Raw genomic sequence first — 5,602 nt, 5'->3', positions numbered from 1 at the left:
TTTTGCTAGAGGGGAATCTGCAAATACGGAATCCACGAATAGGGTGGATCGACTGCATGGACGTACTGTTGACCTTTAAAAATAAAATAGCCAGTTATTTTACCAGCAAATGAGTTTATGTGGGAATAGCAGCAGAATTGAAATTCGGGACTTGCAAGCAATGGCAAAGCCATAGGCAAGTCCAGAGAACAAAGGAGGGGAGCATTACTTTGTAGAGAAAAAGGAGGAAGGTGTCAGGAGCTGCTATGAACAAAAAGTCCATTGGAAGGGAGCAAGAGTCTGGGGTGGTTTCTTTTTTTTCTTTTCTGTTTTATGCTGTATGATTCCATTTATGTAACATTATTGATGTGAAGAAATTACAGAGATGAGGGACAAATTAATTATTTTCAAGGATTAGGGATGGTGGGGAGGGAGGAGATAAGATCTATACCTGCACCTCCTCAAGGTAGCATGAAGAACATCTTTTACTTCTGTTTCCTGATTGTAGGGTGTGAATCTGCACATGTGATAACATGACATAGGAGTACACACACACAGCCAGGGTGTTGTTTTGTTTTTTGGTGTTTTTTTTTTGTGGTACGCCAGCCTCTCACTGTTGTGGCCTCTCCCGTTGTGGAGCACAGGCTCCGGACGCGCAGGCTCAGTGGCCATGGCTCACGGGCCCAGCCGCTCTGCGGCACGTGGGATCCTCCCAGACCGGGGCACGAACCCGTGTTCCCTGCATCGGCAGGCGGACTCTCAACCACTGCGCCACCAGGGAAGCCCCCAGGGTGTTTTCTTATTGGCTGAGTCGCGCGGTGGCATCTCGTTGGCCAGGCCGTGGTCAGGGGAGAAGGAAACCTTCCTTCCTCCTGCTGGGGTAATAAAGTAAGCTTCCTCCCACCCAGAATTAAGCTGCAACTGGTGTTCTGTGGGCGAGAGCTCCCCCTTCTGGCTTCCCATCTTGAATGAGGTTTCCTTTATTTATTTTCGCAATATGTATACATAAATATTATTTTTTACCTTTTCAGTAGTATGTTGGAAACATCGTGTCTCTGCACCCCTGAGTACTTCAGTGTATTTCCAAAATGGCCATTCTCTTACATAATCACAGTACAGTTTTCAAAAGCAAGAAATTTACCAGTGGCACTGGGGAGGGGAGGCAAATCAATCAATCAATTAACTATAGTTTAATAAAAAAAAGAAACTTAGCAGTGATACAATACTATTATTTAATAGTTTTTCCCCCCAGTCCAGCACCAGTCCACGATCACATATTCCATGACTTTTGCTGTCATGTTGTCATATCTTTTAGTCCCTCGGTCTTTCTTTGCCTTTTGTGATCTTGTTTTGTAGAATATCCTTCAGTTTGGGTTTTCTGATGTTTCCTCATGATTAGATTTAAGTTGTGCATTTTTTAAAAAATAAATTTATTTATTTTATTTATTTATTTTTTTTGGCTGTGTTGTGTCTTCGTTGCTGTATGCGGGCTTTTCTCTGGATGCGGCGAGCAGGGGCTACTTTTCATTGTGTTGCACAGGCTTCTCATTGCGGTGGCTTCTCTTGTTCCAGAGCACAGGCTCTAGCCGCGCGGGCTTCAGTAGTTGTGGCACACAGGCTCAGTAGTTGTGGCGCAAGGGCTTAGTTGCTCTGCGGCACGTGGGATCTTCCCAGACCAGGGCTTGAACCTGTGTCTCCTGCATTGGCGGGTGGATTCTTAACCACTGTCCCACCAGGGAAGTCCCTCATGTAGTTTTAGTTTGCATTTCCCTAGTGACTAATGATGTTGAACCTTTTTTCATGGGCTTGTCATTTTTATATCTTCTTTGTTGAATTGTCCGCCCAAATCTTTTGCCCATTTTTAAATTGGATTGTTTGTTTTCTTATTGTTTAGTTTTGAGGGTTCTTTACATATTCTGAATACAAATCCTTTTTCAGGTCGGTTATTTGTACATTTTTCCCAATCTATGTCATATCTCATTCTTTTAACAACGTCTTTTGCAGAACAAGTTTTTTATTTTGATGAAGTCCAATTTATCGATTTTTTTCTTTTAAGCATCATGATTTTGGTGTTGTAACTAAGAATTCTTTGGCTGACTCAACATCATAAAGGTTTTCTCCCATGTTTTCTTCTAAGAGTTTTATAGTTGTATGTTTTACATTGAACTCTGTGCTCCACATTTTGTTAATTTTTATATAAGGTGTGAGATACAGGTTGAGGATTTTTTTCTTTTCCTCCTCTCTCTGTCTTTTTTTTAAATATGGATGTCCAGTTGTTCCAGTGCCATTTGTTGAAAGACTATTCTTTCTTCATTGACTTGCCTTTTCATCTTTTTTAAAAATCTGGGGAGTATGTGTAAGTTTTTCAACTTTGTTCTTTTTCAACTTTGTTTTCCTATTCTAATTCCTTTGTCTTTCCATATAAATTTTAAAATCAGATTTTGATGGTGATCAAATGCAATCTATAGATTAATTTGTAGAGAATTGCCATCTTAATGACATATATATATCAAGCCTTCCAAACCATGAACACAGTATCCGTTTTTTAGGTCTTATTTGATTTCTTTCATCAGCATTTTGTAGTTTTCAGCTTATAGATTCTATACATACTTTGTTAGATTTAAACTTAAATATTTAAAACTTTTGGGAGTTGTTTTAAACGGTGTGAGTTTCACTGCCCTTGTTCGTTACTAGTGATCCCTGAGCTCATTAAAAACTTCATGACAGGGCTTCCCTGGTGGCGCAGTGGTTGAGAGTCCACCTGCCGATGCAGGGGACACGGGTTCGTGCCCTGGTCCAGGAAGATCCCACATGCCGCAGAGCGGCTAGGCCCATAAGCCATGGCCGCTGAGCCAGCATGTCCGGAGCCTGTGCTCCGCAACGAGAGAGGCCACGACAGTGAGAGGCCCACATAACGCAAAAAAAAAAAAAAAAAACAAACTTCATGACAGGGCTTCCCTGGTGGCGCAGTGGTTGAGAGTCCACCTGCCAATGCAGGGGACGCGGATTCATGCCCCGGTCCGGGAAGATCCCACGTGCTGCGGAGCGGCGGGGCCTGTGAGCCATGGCCGCTGAGCCTGCATGTCTGGAGCCTGTGCTCTGCAACGGGAGAGGCCACAACAGTGAGAGGCCCGCATACCACAAAAATAATAATAATAATAAAATAAAATAAACAGGAAAGTATGGCCCATTCACAGGAAAAATTAAAAAATCTTAACTGAATACGTCCCTTAGGAAGCCTAGAAATTGCAATTGCCAGTCAAGAACATTAAATCAATTGTCCCAAATATGCTCAATGAGCTGAAGGGAACCATGGACAAAGAACTAAAGGAAATCAGGAGAACAATGTTTGAAGAAAATGAGAATATTAATAAAGAGATAGAAAATATAAACAAGGAGAACTAAACAGAAATTCTGAAGCTGAAAAGTATAATAGTTGAAGTGAGAAATTCACTAGAGTGGCTCTATAGCAGACTTGAGCAGACAGAGAAAAGGATCAGTGAGACAATTTAAATTATCCAGGCAGAAAGAAAAAAGAATGAGTAAAAATGAGCAGAACCTAAAGGATCTATAGGACACCATCAAACATACTAACATATGCATTATAGGAGTCTGAGAAGGAGAAGAGAGAAAGAGGCAGAAAATGTATTTGAAAATGAAATGGCTGAAAACATCCCAAGTCTGTAGAAAGCATGACTATGTGTATCTAAGAAGCTCAAGAAATGCCGAGTAGGATAAATCCAAAGAGATCCACACCAAGATATATTACAGTGAAACTGTCAAAATCCAAAGACAAAGAGAGAATTTTGAAAGCAGCAAGAGCAAAGCAACTCATCACATACCAGGGATCCTCAATGAGATTAACACCTGATTTCTCCTCAAAAACCATGGATGCCAGAAGGTAGCGGGATGATATATATAAAGTCCTGAAAGAAAAACAAAAAACTGTCAACCAAGAATTCTACATCAGCTAAACTGTCCTTCAAGAATGAGGGAGAAATTAAGATATTTCCAGCTAAACAAAAGCTGAGGGAGTTTATTAACAGTAGACCTTCCCTACAAGAAATGCTGAAAGGAGTCCTCCAGGCTGAAATACAGGGATACCAGACTGTAACCCAAAGCTGTAAGGAGAAATAAAGAACATTGGTAAATGTAACTATATAGGTAAATATAGAAGCCAGTATTATTGTACTTTGAATTTGTAACTCACATTTTTTCTAATGTGATATAAAAGATACATGCATAAAATAACAATTATAAATCTCTGTGAACGGGCAATGTATAAAGATGTAATCTATGACAAGAACAATATAAAGGGGTAAGGGTAGGGATATATAGGAGCAGAGTGTTGGTATATTATTGAAACAAAGTTGATATCATTCAGACTAGGTTGTTATGAGTTTAAGATGTTAACTATAGCCCCCAAGGTATCCACTAAGAAAATAACTAAAACTATAGAGAAAAGGAAAGAAGAAGGGAATCAAAATTGTTTTCTACAAAAAAAAATCAAATAAATAACCAAAAAATAGGCAGTAATGGATAAATTGAAGAACAGAAAAAGATAAGAAAACAATAGCTAAATGGCAAAGTAAATCTTTCCTTATTAGTTATTGCTTTAAAAGTAAATGGATTAAACTCTCTAAAAGGCAGAGATTGACATATTGGATTAAAAAAGAACATGATCCATCTCTATGCTGTCTATAAGAGACTCATTTCAGATATAAAGACACAGGGGGGTTGAAAGTAAAAGTATGGAAAAAGATATTCCATGCAAATAGTAACCAAAAGAGGGCTGAGAAGGCTCTATAATTTTCAAACAAAATAGACTTTAAGTCAAAGATGATTATAAGCAATAATAAGGATGTTACATATATTGATAAAGATTCAATCCAGCAAGAAAATATAGTAATAATAAACATATACTCACCTAGCAAAGGAGCCCCAAAATGTATGAAGCAAAAATTAACAGAATTGAAGGGTGATAGAGATGGTTCTATAATAATATTTGGAGATTTCAATACCTGTCAATAATGGATAGGACAACACAACAGAAGACCAATATGGAAATAGAAGACTTGAACAATATTATAAACCAATTAGACCTAGCAGACATATACAGAACACTCCATACAACAACACAGAATACATGTTCTTCTCAAGTAGGTATGGAACATTCTCTGGGATAGATTTGTTAGACCACAAAACAAGTCTTAATAAATTGTAAAAGATTGAAATAATATAAAGTATTTCTTCTGATCACAATTGAAAGAAACTAGAATCCAGCAACAGAACGAAAACTGGAAAATTCACAAATATGTGGAAATAAAACAACATGCCCAGAAACAAAGAACGGGTTAAAGAAGAAACTACAAAGGAAATTAGAAGATACCTTGAGATGAATGAAAATGAAAACATGGCATGCCAAAACTTATGGGATGCAGCAAAAGCAGTGCTGGTGGGAAATTTATAGCTATAAATGCCTATGTTAAAAAAGAAGAAGGATCTTAAATCAGTAACCTAACTGTACACCTTAAGAACTAGGAAGAGAAGAGCAAACTAAACCCAAAGCTAACAGAAGGAAGAAAAATAATAAACCTTAGAGTGGACATAATCAAAATAGAGA

This window comes from Orcinus orca, chromosome 8 (genome assembly GCF_937001465.1).
Source record: "Orcinus orca chromosome 8, mOrcOrc1.1, whole genome shotgun sequence".
NCBI lineage: Eukaryota > Metazoa > Chordata > Mammalia > Artiodactyla > Delphinidae > Orcinus > Orcinus orca.
The sequence above is the reverse complement of the archived record's forward strand: the minus strand, read 5'-3'. Positions refer to the sequence as shown.